The following is a 15,122-nucleotide window of genomic DNA, read 5'->3' as shown; positions in this document are numbered from 1 at the left end:
ATGGTCCCAGCGGATTGAAAGGTAGCAAATACAACCCCGCTGTTCAAGAAAGGAGGGAGAGAGAAAACAGGGAACTACAGGCCAGTTAGCCTGACATCAGTCGTCGGGAAAATGCTGGAATCCGTTATTAAGGAAGTGGTATCAGGGCATTTAGAAAATCATAATAGAAGGCAGAGTCAACATGGTTTTATGAAAGGGAAATCATGTTTGACAAGTTTATTAGAGTTTTTTGAGGATGTAACGAGCAGGGTAGATAAAGGGGAACCAGTGGTTTGTAGTATATTTGGATTTTCAAAAGGCATTTGATAAGATGCCACCGTAAAAGGTTGTTACACAAGATAAGGGCTCATAGGGATAGGGGTAATATATTAGCATGGATAGAAGATTGGTTAACGGACAGAGAACAGAGAGTAGGGATAAACAGGTCATTTTCAGGTTGGCAGGCTGTGGAATACCGCACGGATTGGTGCTTGGGCCTCAGCTATTTACAATCTATATTAATGACTTAGATGAAGGGACCGAGTTTGCTGACTATACAAAAGTAGGTGGGAAAGTAAGCTGTGAGGAGGACACAAAGGGCTCTATTTTCGCACCTGCGTTGGTGCGTTGGTGGCGGGAGGGGGGGGGGGGCTGCGAAAATGTGGGATTCCTGGGGCGGGTCCGGAGCCCGGCTCCAACCCGCCCCATTTCCAGGTTCCCCAGTGACGCGCTCACATGCGTGCGCAGCCCCCGCATGTGGGACTCCCGCCAGCAATTAAAGCCGTCAGGGTGCCAATTAAAGTAATTGAACAGGTACTTCAGGTTGTTTACAGACCTGATTGACCTGATATTTTAGGAGGGATCGGATTTTGCAATTAACTGAGACTGTTTCCCGTACTGGGGGAAACACTCCCAGTTGAAATGGACGTGTTGCAGCCACCAGCCTGTGGCATCTGCAAAAGTCCATTTGACAGGTGGGGGGGGGGGGGGGGGGGGGGAGACCCTCACTCACTCATTGCAGGAGGCCACTCTGTCAGTTTGGACAAAGTTTGGCCTCCACCACCCTCCTCCTAACAATCAAATGCATAAACTTGCACACTTACCCCGGTGTCCAGACACATTTACCTACTTTGTGGACCCCCTCAAATTTACATCTTCCGGATAGGGGCCCCCGTAGCTGCAGTGATAACCTCCTCGGAGGGCGAACAGCATCACCAGCCTCGCCAGGCACCTCTAACACGTGCAGCTCCACAACACAGTGCTGGGACACATCCACCTGCACAGCAGGAGGGAGGGCAAAGGCAGAGAGAGATGCTTCACAGAGGGCACTACCCTCGCCACAGGGTTGACAGACCGAGGCTCAGCTTCCGTGGACATGTAGCCGTGGACATCTGCAGCCTCCTTCATGCCGAGCTGCTCCCGGCTGGCCCGAGCACTATCTTCTTACCTGTCGCTATCAAAGTCACCACTGCCCTCAACAACTTCTCCTCCGCCTCCTTCCAGGGTGCCACTGGGGACATCGCCGACGTCTCTCAGTCATCTGCACAAAAGAGCCCTGCAAATACACCTGCACCCACTCTGCAGTGACACAATGGGTGGCATCAGTTGTGGGTCTTCATAGTGATCCTCAGGAAAGGGTAATATTGCACAAACCAGACAAGATTTGCAAAGACGTGGCAGTAGTGGTGACAATATAATATGTAATGTGAGTTGATCAGAAATTAAATATAGGTAAACACCATGACAAATCCTCAAACACCCTTCATGCTCACGACATGTTTGCCTTACGCTTCCTACTGCACATATGTGATGCATGCCCTGTGGCTGCAGCACAGGTCGTGGCAGGTTGAGTGAGGCTGACCGTGAAAGAGATGCATCAGAGGGTGAGTATGAGATTCAGCCATGAGATTGTATGAGGATTGGGTTGAGTGGTAGTGGTGGGATGAGTACTGGCGAGGTGAGTAAGAGCAGGTAAGATGAGGATGAGCTTTGAGTGGGTGTGAGGGGTGATGTGATAGAATAGTGTTGGCAGTGCAGAAGGAGATGTGGGGTGGGGGCGGTGATGTGGCAGATGGAGTGTAGGGGAATGACTAAGTGTACTCACTTCGGCTGACCTACTTAGGTGATTGAAGCGCCTCCTGCACTGTATGCAGGTGCGCAATATGTTGGTGGTGCTGGTGACCTCCTCTGCCACCTCGAGCCAGGCCTTCTTGGTGGCAGAGGCAGGCCGCTTCCTCCCGCCCGCCGGGGGGGAGGATCTCTGTCCTCCCCCTCCTCCTCACCCCATCCAATGATACCTGGAGTGAGGCAACATTAAACCTGGGAGCAGCCTTCCTCCTGGGCTGCTCCATGCTGTAATTTTTCCTATTTTCTGCAGCATCAGTCAGTGGAGGACTGCCCCTTTAAATAGGGCTCCTCCAGCTGACAGACCTTGCTGCGCATGCGCAGTCCGCCCGCCGCGCAGCTTACCAGCGGGAAACCCGGAAGCACGGGTAAGTGGCTCCAATTATCCTGTAATTGCGTGCGGAGCACCCCGATTTCACCGGGCACGTTACCTACGCGCCCAGTCGACCCCCCGCTGAGAACCCACCGCCCTGCTAATATTGAGCCCAAAGAGTCTGTAAAGGGATATGGACAGGTTAAATGAGTAGGCAAGAAGGTGACAGGTAATGTGGGGAAATGTGAGGTTATTCACATTGGTAGGAAGAATAGAAAAAGAAAGAGTATTTTTTAATGGTGAGAAACTATTAAATGTTGTTGTTCAGAAAGATTGAGATGCTGAGAGGTTGTTTCCCCTGGCTGGAGAGTCTAGAACTAGGGGGCATAGTTTCAGGATAAGGAGTCAGCCATTTATGATTGAGATCATGAGGCATTTCTACACTCAGCGGGTTGTGAATCTTTGGAATTCTCTACCCCAGAGGGCTCTGGCTGCTGAGTTGAGTATATTCAAGGCTGAGATAGATAGATTTTTGGACTCTAAGGGAATCGAGCGGGAAATTGGTGTTGAGGTCGAAGATCAGCCATGATTTTATTGAATGGCGGAGCAGGCTCGAGGGGCCATATGGCCTACCCCTGTTCCTATTTCATATGTTATATATATATATATATATAGGTTAAACTATGATACTGCAAAACACACTCCCAAATGGCCATGTGCTAACATAACATGGCTGGAAGTCTACAGTAAATCAACTATATTCATAGGAACATGAGTAGGCTGTTCAGCCCCTTGAGCCATTCAGTGAGATCATGGCTAATCTGTACCTCAGCTCCATTTACCCACTTTTGCTCCATATCCCTTGATACCCTTTCCCAACAAAAATCTATCGACCTCAGCCTTGAAAATTTCAATAGACCCAGCATGCACAGCCTTGTGGTGGAGAGTTCCAGAATTCCACTTGCCTTTAGGTGAAAACATGCTTCTTGATTTCACTCCCAAATGGCCTAGCTCTAATTATAAGATTATGCCCCCTTCTTCTGGATTCCCCCCACCAGAGGAAATTGTTTCTCTGTATCCATCCTATCGAATCCCTTTATCATTTCAAAAACCTCAAGTAGATCATCCCTCAACCTTCCAAACTCAGGGGAATACAAGCCACGTTTTGCAGCCTCTCCTCCAAATGTAACGCTTTAATATGCCTGATTTAATTCTGGTGAAGGCCCTGTAGCCCCTCCAAGGCCAATATAGGAGCTGGTTGAAAAAGAATTGTCCTACGATAAATTGTATTGTTAGTGACCCCTAAGGTCTGTGATGGAGAAGGCTTGCTCAAGATTCGATTCAACGATGTGTTTCTCTGTCATAACTGCATTACCTTGGCAAGTACGGAGAACTATAATTTTTTTTCCTAATTGTTACCATCTTGCTAATGTTTTTGTTGACATTTGATGTTTTTGACTTTACGAACTTATTAGGAAGTACTTCAGCCAATCTTTGTACAACGTGGGTCAAAGAGATCAAAAGCTTCTATTGATTAAAATCAATTATTTTGCTTGCCAAAGTATAATTATAAATGAACACAGTTAAAAATAAAACAAGAAGCCACAGAAAATACATATCTGGTCTGCTTACAATAACAGAAACTGAGGAGTATGTAACCCACTGAAAATACTAGACAGAACAGAAACTGGTGAGTGAGAAATTCTTTGAAAGCACGACTAGTAGAAATACACTGGGTATTAAAAGGACTGCATTCAGCTGCAGTTAGTTATCAGGTTACAAAAATGAATCATTGTTAACCTGGATTAATGAGCCTCCTATCCTCCACAACCACCTTTGGTCATTCTACACCATAACTGTTTAACAATGGTTTCACTGTACAATAACACAGCCACTGTAGTTAGCCCCAATTAACTGAGGGAATAGAATTCAACTGAGGTCAATTTCAAGTGTACTTATGTTCACTTTGGTTGCCACCACTTTTACGCAGGAGTCAGTTTGAGAGATGAAACTCATATTGGAGACATTTCACTAGAACATGGAGAAGAAGTAGACAATGCTTACCTCACACTCCTATAGTTACAGATATGAGCACCAGTAGTCCATGGTTGTTTGTATGCTTACTTTATGCTCCTATGGTTATAGATTTGAGTGCCAACAGTGCCACTGAAGCCAAGTTAAGCACTATGTTGGATTTCACTGTTTGCTAACTGAGCCCCAATGTTCATAACTCGACCACTGAAGTGTTCATCACTGATAAAGGGAAGGACTTTCGTTCCGTGTCTTACACTCAAGTAGGTCTGCTCTCAACTCTGAAGGAGCATTACTAATGTCAGACACAACACACTCATCCATCTACCTACCTTCCATCTGAAACTTAATGTATCAATGATGTGGAGATGCCGGTGATGGACTGGGGTTGACAATTGTAAACAATTTTACAACACCAAGTTATAGTCCAGCAATTTTATTTTAAATTCACAAGATCAATGGCCTTGATAGGGAGGAGGAACAAGATCAATGGCCTTGATAGGGAGGAGGAACACGACCAATGAATTTGACTTTGAATAGTGTAATGAGAAACAAAACTCGTTAGGACGGAAGTGAAGCACAACACAGAATATAGCAGCTGCATGCACACATTGATCTTGACCTGAAACCCATTGTATCCAGAACAGAGTGAATTCTTCCATTACAACTGTAGTAAAAGACCAGCATTGTCAAAAGTGCAAATTCAACTGGCTTCAACAGTAATGGTTTACCCTCTTAATTTCCACGAGTAACACTGTCACATTTTAAAATGCAACAATTGCTAGAAGACCCTTGTTGACACCCTTAAGAATAACATAGCAACAGTAACAACTGGCATCAACTGTGTTATTCTTCATGGGTGTTACTGCCAGAATTCCTGAAGGGAAAAACATAAGTGAAAGAGATAAATCGTTCCTGTCTGTGAAAACATGGCTTCAGTTCATGATAAACTACAGTAATCTGAAGTTCTTGCAGGGGGAAATCTGAAATCAGAAGAGCACAATAAATTAAGCATCTCTCTAAATAAAAGATAATGGCTTGAAGAGACCTCAAATGTTCACAGATCATCTGAAAAAACTGAGAGAGCCAATGAAAATTGTGGTTTTCCTTACAATTTTTTCTTGGGGAGCGGGAGCAAAACAAAAATAAAACTCAGCCTTGTCCAACACTGACTTCTCACTAATCCTTTGGGGCCAATTACCAAATCATCCTCTACTGAAAATGCTACAAATCCCAGATTTCTTGACAAAACACAGAGATACTGCTGGAATACTTAAGAAATCCAATCCATGTGGAAGAATGCTATTACAGTGTAGAGTGTTTAAACAATGTCAATAAAGCACCTCCAAATGTTTTCACTGGCAGACAATAAGAAATAAATTGTATTGTTTAACATATGCAGCTACTTCTGTGAGAAAATTTAAAGTCTGACAAAATAGCAGTCTATATACAATGAGTATACATCCACATAATATATATCTCACCACAAGTGGCATCTTAGTAGCAAAGCAGATCATACCTTCATCACCAACACATCGAAAATTCTATGCCTTTGTTTGTTTTACTCGGTCTGATTTCAAATTGCGATCAGAAATTAAATCCAGTTGAAACAAACGCAGTGATTGTGTTAACAACCGCAATGTTTTACGGGAACTGATTAGAAAGAATCAACAAATAGAAGCTTTCCAGCTCAGCTGCACCATTGTCAAGACATAGTGCTCCATCTTCCAATGCTAGTTCCTGAAGTACTATTAAATACAAAGATTTTTTTTAAAAATTGGAATATATATCAAAGTCAAAACTTGTGCCATAAAGCATGTGGTGGGCAGGAATGAACCATTGCACTGTTGAAGGTATTAATATTTCTGAGTTGAGACCACTTTTGTCAGTCAAGTATAAATGTTGTACATCAGTGTATCCTGTACCACCTCTATAATGACAGTTTGAATGACCACTTTCACATAAGATAAACTTTTTTTTAATACATGTACAATATTTCCTAGTAATCAATGCAGAATGTCTTAATAAAGTTACTACAATTATTAATCCTTTTATGTGGACATCATCACAGAATATTTAAAGGCTACAACCAGTCAGCTGCTGGTAGACAAAATGTGGAGATGCCGGTGATGGACTGGGGTTGACAATTGTAAACAATTTTACAACACCAAGTTATAGTCCAGCAATTTTATTTTAACTTCACAAGCTTTCGGAGGCTTCCTCCTTCCTCATTTACCTGAGGAAGGAGGAAGCCTCCGAAAGCTTGTGAAGTTAAAATAAAATTGCTGGACTATAACTTGGTGTTGTAAAATTGTTTACAACGGTAGACAAAAGCATGCCAATACAGAATAACCCCATTCCTCATTGCATACAAAAAGCAAGCTGAAACAGTGTAATTATAAACAGTATACAGATAACTGAAACTGGATTAACCCCTTGATGAGATTACTTTCAGGTATTTATTATTGTCCCTATACTACACACTGAATACTTAATCAGTAATCCACAACCCACTACCCCAAATAACACACGATCTGAAAAGGTTGCTCCAAAGAACTTGTGAGGCATCTCAATGATTCAATTAGTGATCAATTCATATTAAATTCTTAATTTAGTATCCCATTTCCAATGTAAATTGGACCTTTTATTATGCCTCCACCTGTGTACTACTGTTGGACCACAGCCCCCATACTCCAACTTTTTGTCACAACTTTTAGTAGAGGTGCTCACTTACAACACTGTATGTCATGCTATCGCTAGGACGCAATGATACCAATGGCTCTCACTGCTGCCGTGCCAGCCTATTCAAGCAGCAGGGTTTTGCAAAACGTAATCTTAATCCACAATTAATATGTCATTATGCAAATTTAACAACAAGCAAGCCTTTTTATTAAATAGCATTGCTTTTTGAAGAAATGCTTAAATACTTTTTAATATCAATATTATCGATTGAAACAAATATGGATCTAGTGTTATGGAAACCTGCTGCTTGAATGAGCTCAAAGGGGATACAAATCAAGGATATAACAAAAGGATTTAACTTCTTTTAGATTTTTTTAAAATCTGTAAATTACTGAGCTGGTCACAGACAAAAACAAACACTTTCTGTATGTGTAAATGTTTACCAATCCATGATTGCACAAACACATCTGAAGAAGAAATTAATATGGCTACACCTAGCTGCTTCTAAATGTGGTTGGTCTGCGTGCAATCTGTTGCATGTGCATCTTTAACACGAGCACAAACAAGAGGAACGAGATGCACTCTTCAAGGTAAAACAGTTTCAATGTTTTCTTAAATACAGTGGAAAATTAAATTTTGTTTAACAGAACAGTACACCATTCTAGTTTACAAAATTAGTGGTGGTCAAGCTACATTTATAAAGAGATCTTCAATTTTCTACCCTTGTCTCCTGAAGGTGCCGATTCGTGCGGAGGTACAGCTCCACAGATACTGGAAACCCTTCAGTACCTGGCCCAAGCAGGCAGTTTTCACGAGCTTAGGCAATAAGTTGGTCGGCTGTTTAGTCATTGGGGCATCACAGAATAGCCCAATCCTGTTCTCACCTGCACAGGTCAATAGGTATGGGATCGGGAGCAGGAACCCTTCTTCCTAATCCAGCAACTTTGAGCCATCCTAGCTGAGCACCAAGTAAAACTTAATGGAGGTAGTTTAACAATGTAAATTTGAAAGCTTACTCTCACTATACAGCTATGGCAAAACAGACAAGGAATGCCATATCTTAAAAATACAATGAAACTTTAAAGTGAAAAAGTCCTGCTCAGCAATTGTGATATTCTACCGCCATCTACTGCTTCTGTTCCATATTTGTGATACAGCTCAGAACCATAGTCACATTAACTGTATTACCTCTCCAGGCTGGAATGCATGTTATAATTAAACACAGGCCATAAGTCAACTGATGAATTTAGCTTTCCTAGAATATATGAATTACATCGAGCATAATTCTTCCATATTATAAGTACTCAAATGTTTAAACACTTAGCAAACTATCGACTGCATTCTCAGTATAAAGCTATCACTTTCAGTAATTGCTACATTCTGAAGCCCTTCCACAGAAACACCTTTTATGGAGAATGTGGATACATTTTTGACTGCGAAGTTCTAACATGGACTCTCGACCCACTCTCTTCTCTTCCCCATTAACATATGCTTGCGTTGCATTTTTAAAATTTGTTTTATTGAATCTGTAATGTGGGGTTCTTTGGCACAACCCACACACTACATGTGTGGTGATTAATTCAAATGGTACCTCAGGGACTGAAGCAAATAAGAAAACTAAGTTGCATGTGTGTAGCCTGGCAATGTGACAATGAAATGCTTTATCCACTTCTCTAGGGCCCAGCAGATTTCCACAAGGCCAAACACAGCCTCAGCCACGTTTCTGGCTAAAAACCATTAGTGGTAAATCTTTTACATCAAAAATGATGTATTTTCTCTGTTATTAGTAAGGAAAATATATCTTATTTACTTTTACAGACAGCTTTATTTGCTTTAGATTTACTAAAGCTTCAAAATATAACATGCAATAAAGTTTCTTTAAGCCATGCTTACATGGTATGGTTTATAACAATTTCATTTTTAATTATTTTAAGTGTGTACACTATAAAACTTAGTCATTTTGAAAAACAATGGAAAAATCACTGATAATCAAATGTTAGAACTGACAGAATTGTCGCAAGGTCTCTACTTTTCTGCAAAGCATTTCCCTCGAGTAGGATCTTGTATCCAAGTGTTGTCACAAAAGTTCTCATTCTTGTCCTAAATGCATTATTTTGCTCCCATAATGGGTCATGTGGTAAAGGCACAGTCCAATTCCGTAGCCAAACTGTACAGACTAGAAAGATCCCAGATTCAATCCCCCAACCTGTGCTTAATCTATATGATTTCAGCTAGGCAGCAGTACAGCCACTATAACTGGTCTCAGTACCCTTCGGCAAGTGAAAGGAGAAATTCAGCTAGGGTTCACACTCCTAATTGCTGCCATATAACCTCTGCTGGAATGCTTTTGGTTTTGTTGTGTGTATTTTATATTTTAACAGGATCCTCTGATTCAGAATGTATTCCAGTATTGACACGGTAGAAATTGAGTAGGACAGGAGCAGGCTGCGTTGTGATGTCTAGGCTCACACATGAAAATTGGCCACTTGGGTAAGGCACTGGAAGGCAGCTAGTATACATGAAACCCCAGTGTGACTACAAGGGAGAAAACTGGGGAGGGATTGAAAAGAAATATGTTCTGCTTAAAATAGGTTTTCACACTCTCCTTCCCTCCATAACTGATTAAGTTAGTATGCTATATGGATTTCAGAATGTGTGCAAGGAAAACACATTTCTTCCATGCCACGAAGTAATGGGTTTTATTTTGTCTGTTCCCTAAATTTTTTATGGATGCAGTTTCCTTTTTTTCTATGATGGGAATTGTGGAAAAAAGACATGGAAATAAGCTCAACTTTTCAATGAAAATAATACAAATGAAAGATGTTCACAACCAGCCAACACTCAAATGAAATGGAAGAGATTTGCTGTTTGCAAATGGAGCATTCAGTACTCAATCTGCAGTATATTTACATATCTTCCCCTTCTTCTCCTTTTATTCCTGTAACTGCTGATAGCTGGAAGGCAGACAAGTCCGTGGCTCCTGCTACAATGGCATTCCATTGCCAGGAGATGGGCTTTCCATGAGGTGACATAGATGGAATCGTCGGCTTTCCCATGAACAGTTATATTCTAAATGTAAGTTAGACTGCAAACTAAATGGGAGTTTCTACTTATGACCACAGAAACATGGGCCATAGTCTTCAGCTGGAGTGTAAGAGCATTGTGATTTTACGCAAGTAATTATAATACTGTGCCTTACGCACATGTACTCCCTCAATCTCTCCAAAGGTAGACCTAATTAGCACCAAAGTTCGGTTCATATTGCAAGCTGCTTTATTCCACAGTACGCATTACAGTACGTCCGTGTACTGTTACAAAAATAAACAAATGTAAGGAGTTTTACAACACCAGGTTATAGTCCAACAGCTTTATTTAAAATCACAAGCTTTCGGAGGCTTCCTCCTTCGTCACTCACCTGACAAAGGAGGAAGCCTCCGAAAGCTTGAGATTTTAAATAAAGCTGTTGAACTATAACCTGGTGTTGTAAGACTCCTTACATTTGTCCACCCCAGTCCATCACCGGCATCTCCACATCAAAAATAAACAACACACAAGCGTTAGCCCACTCTGATGGGTTATCTAACTCAACTTAAAAGCACAATCTCTCTGTACTGTCCGACAACCCAGGAAAGCAGGCCACTCCCTTCGCAGCCTTCATTATTGGTTATTGTAAACAATTTTACAACACCAAGTTATAGTCCAGCAATTTTATTTTAAATTCACAAGCTTTCGGAGGCTACCTCCTTCCTCAGGTGAACGATGTGGAAATGAAATCCTCGAAATGAAGTCGCATTTATAATTCACAGAACAATGCATTATTGGTGTCTATGTTCTCAATGTTAAAAGCCTCTCTCACAGCAACCCCCAGAGATCAAGAAAAGTTTTTCAACAACAAAGTGCAAAGTGTCCTTCTGAATAATCAGACAAGGCTAATGAATTGTCCATTGCTTGGATGTCTGAGGAGAATTTCCCATCTCACATTGTAATTGCCATTTGTCTGCCTACCAAACCACAACTCAGCATGGGGCTGTCTTGGGAAGTTAATCCCTTTTAGGAAAGCTTTTGCTAAAAATACACATCTTAATGTAGCTTGTGTCCAAGACTTTGTGAAAAAAAGGTGAAAGGATCCCAAACCATGACAATAACCATTCATAATTTTGAAGACCTAATACTGTAACCTTCTCAGCTCTGGTGAAAGTCTTCTCAAGTCTCTCTTTATAACTATAATCCCTCATCCTTAATAACATTCTAATGAATCTATACTGCTTTTTCCATTGCTTTTATATCGTTCTTGTGATGGCATGTCCAAAACTGTATACAATACTGCACTGCAGCCTATCTAAGGTCATGAACAAGATGAACAAGTTCAAAATTTTTTTCTTGCTGTTTTATTCTACAGCTCTAGATACAAAACTAAGGATTACATTTGCCTTTTTATGGCCTTATCTATTTGCAATGCCATTTTTAATAACCTGTGCATTTGCATAATCAAGGTCCCTCAGCTTCTCCAGTCCATTTAAAATCTTACCATGTATTTCCTTTCCCTATTCATATTTCCAAAATATATGATGTTACATTTTTCCATGCATCTGCCACCTATCTGCCCAACCTGCACGTCTATCCTGCAGTATTTCACAATTCCGATCACTATTTACAATACTCTACAATCTGGTGTTCGACACAAAATTCTGGTGGATAATCAGGAAGATGAATAAACTGAGTGCAAATAATGAAAATTCCAATACTGGATCTAAAAACAGATAAAAAGCTACTGCATATTTATAACTTTTTCTAAAGAGGGCTACCCATCCCACTGAACCAACAAAACATAAGCACTTAAGTTAAGATATGACATCCAGCAACATGTGATAGTGTTATGATCATCCCTGTAATCATTTCTTTCTATTTCATTTAGTATCAATCGATGAAGTGTCGTTAAAAACAAAACCAGAACTTCCACTAGAATGACATTAAATATGCAATTCTTCTAAAAGGTAGAGCGAACTATCTTCATCACTTACTTCAATTCTGTTGTCTAAATACAACATGACTAAAAATGGAAATGGCACCCCAGTGGATTTGATGCCAGTACATGCTTCAGACTGTAGAACAGGGTGATGATTTCCTTTCTGATCTGTCTCAAAGAAAAACTGCACTTCCCAGCATATCAAATACTAATATTACCGTGTATTACAATATGTGCTGCGATCAAGTCATGAGACATTCTAAAACATAATTTTATGAGTTTTACCATTAAACTGTCACGAATAAAAGGGTTTATGGCGGTTTAGAACACTGTTGATCTCAAACTGATGCACCTAGTATCTTAAATATTTAAAGATGTGGGAGGACTTAGATATATGTATCAATTGGAAATGTCAAAACCCCTTTAACGTATCAGGTTCCGTGCCCTTGGGAATATTGCTTTTTTAAAAATGTAATTACTCAAAATCTTATTTGATGTAGATTTTTCCTGCATGCATAACTAATTGATTCTGAGGGTGGATTACCCACCTTTAGGGCATTATCATAAATTCTTTGACCCAAGTCATCCTCCACATACAATGAGTAAAAATCAAGACAGCGAACCTGCCAAGGAGAGTATTTCAAGTTTCAATTTTGGCCATGACTGATATTCAAACTCATCTGTGTTCAATGTGCAAGATTTGACCACCATATGGAGCCCTGCACAGAGGGTAGTGCACCGTCTTGAACAAGTGGAGAAGCTGGCAGGTCCAGTCTCTCTCACTCTGCAATCCCATAGCCTGTGCTGGCTGGTCATAAAGCACAATTTGCAGTTCCCATGAACAGGTCTGTGGCCCAGAGGATTCGACTCTACTAACTGAATAAGTTAGGCTAGATAAGGCAGATATTGGGAAATCATAGGTTGATCAAGCTAAACCGGATTTTAAAAAGCAAAAGCCAGGACATCCCAATGTGAAAACAGTTGGGGAGCACAGTTTGAAATTCTATTTCATGCACTGGGCCACCAGATGAACTCCATTCCTGCTTTCTATCTTATGTTTAGGCTTGCAGGGAGATAGTCAATGCAGGGTATCATACGTAAATGAACTCTTAACACAAAACGTGGCATTGGATGGATGAATTTAAATCAGGACACTACAAAGGTGCATTTACACTACAAAGGTAGCATCCATGTCAAGTAGCAATTTTGTGGTACCTCACACCCTAGTTCCAAGGGTGCACTGCAACTTCAGTATCAGTGCAAAGTAAAACCACTTGGTACTCCGAAAGCTTGTGAATTTAAAATAAAATTGCTGGACTATAACTTGGTGTTGTAAAATTGTTTACACTTGGTACTGATACTATCATTGTATGTAGATTCATTCTAAGCTGCCATGAAAAAATTGATAAGGACACCATAGAAAAGTCAATAAGTTGGAAGATCTGCAATATGGTGGTACAGTGGTTAGGATACTGAACGAGTGGTCCAGACCTTGGACTAGTAATCAAGAGAATGCGAGTTCAAATCCCACCATGGCAGTTTGAGAATTTGAATTCAGTTTTAAAAAATCTGGAAATAAAAGGCTGGTATCAGTAAAAATGACCATGAAGCTGTCAGTTCACATGTCCTTTAGGGAAAGAAACCTGCTGCCCTTACCTGGTCTGGCTTATTTATGACTCCAGTCCCACAAAAACATGATTCCTCTGAAGTGACCTAGGAAGCCATTCATTGTATCAAACCGTTCAGGGATTCAAGAAGAAGGCCCACAACCACCTTCTCAGGGCAACTAAGCGTGGGCAGTAAATGTCGGCTTTGCCAGCGACACCCACATCCTGAGAATGAATAAAGCAAAACTGACTAGCTTAGAAAAAAACAGAAAAAAAAGCCTATGAACTTAAAAACAAATTAACAAACTTGCATCTAATTTATGGTGTATTCCCATATGGGTTTCTAAGATAGAGGAAAACGATTGGGCTTTACTAAATTAAATTCTATTACCTTGGTAATATACAAGCAATCCCAAAATTTTTGATTATTATTTCATTAGGTCCAGATTATATGCAACCAATTTTTTGAAGTTTTTTAAAAACATGATAAAAGACTTAAAGCATTTGACACACATTTATAATTCCATGAGTTACGAGCATGTTCTGTTAAACCATTTAGGATATTCCACCTTTCTTATTTGTAAAACAGTTGGCAGAATTCACTACCACTGCTCTGTGGGAGATGCGATTCAGCTCTAAACTTTAGGTGAATTAATGTGGTGTCTATTTCACATTAACTTCATTTTAAGAATATCATATTGCCATGAACTTTCAGTGACCTTACAAAAATAACACGGCTCTTGCCCAAACCAAAACACAGCATAATACTACTTAGGAAGCATTTCATCCAAATCTAAATGCCTCTTTTGTGCCAGTCAAATGGGTACATGGGAGACAAATGTAATCTCATCTGTCCTGAAATTCGAATGGAGTTAAAGGTTTTTTTTACTACCATCCTTGCAGCCCAGGAGTGGATGGCAAATAAAAATTATAATAGTGAAAGAAATTATTTTCCATTCCTTAAGAGGCCATCGGTGGCTAAATGTTGTTTTATAAACATGACACTGGCTGGTAGAAATAGTTGACTGGGTTGAGTTTGTGACAGTGTAACAAAATAGATGTCAAAGCACGTGCAAAACAAAAGCAAAACAAACAATGTACACCACATTAAGAATTCAGCTTTACAAAGAGGAGAAAAAAAAGCACAGTTGGATAAAATTCTTGGCTCTCCATCAAGAACCCTTTTTTGAAAGAATGTTAAACTAATCAGATGTTATATGTTGCTTACATTGATTGCCCTGCTGGCTGGGGTCCCTCCACCATGCAACAAATGACATTAAGTACCTCTTTCACAGAACAATACCATTTTCGGTCAACAGATTACTCGAGCAGCACCAAGACTAAAAATACAGGCGAGATTTATAGAAACAACTTCATGACAGAAATATTCTTGTAGTCAACCCTCCCTGGGAAGAAACTA

The 15,122-nt window shown here is 40.4% G+C and overlaps 1 protein-coding gene across 1 annotated transcript in view; it reads right to left on the bottom strand.

The window, feature by feature from the left end:
* The window catches only part of snx19b (sorting nexin 19b), a 167,133-nt gene that overhangs the window by 59,964 nt on the left and 92,047 nt on the right, over window positions 1-15,122 (bottom strand). The window lies entirely within an intron of this gene.

The sequence above is a fragment of the Heptranchias perlo genome, chromosome 33 (genome assembly GCF_035084215.1).
Source record: "Heptranchias perlo isolate sHepPer1 chromosome 33, sHepPer1.hap1, whole genome shotgun sequence".
NCBI lineage: Eukaryota > Metazoa > Chordata > Chondrichthyes > Hexanchiformes > Hexanchidae > Heptranchias > Heptranchias perlo.
The sequence above is the reverse complement of the archived record's forward strand: the minus strand, read 5'-3'. Positions and strand labels throughout refer to the sequence as shown.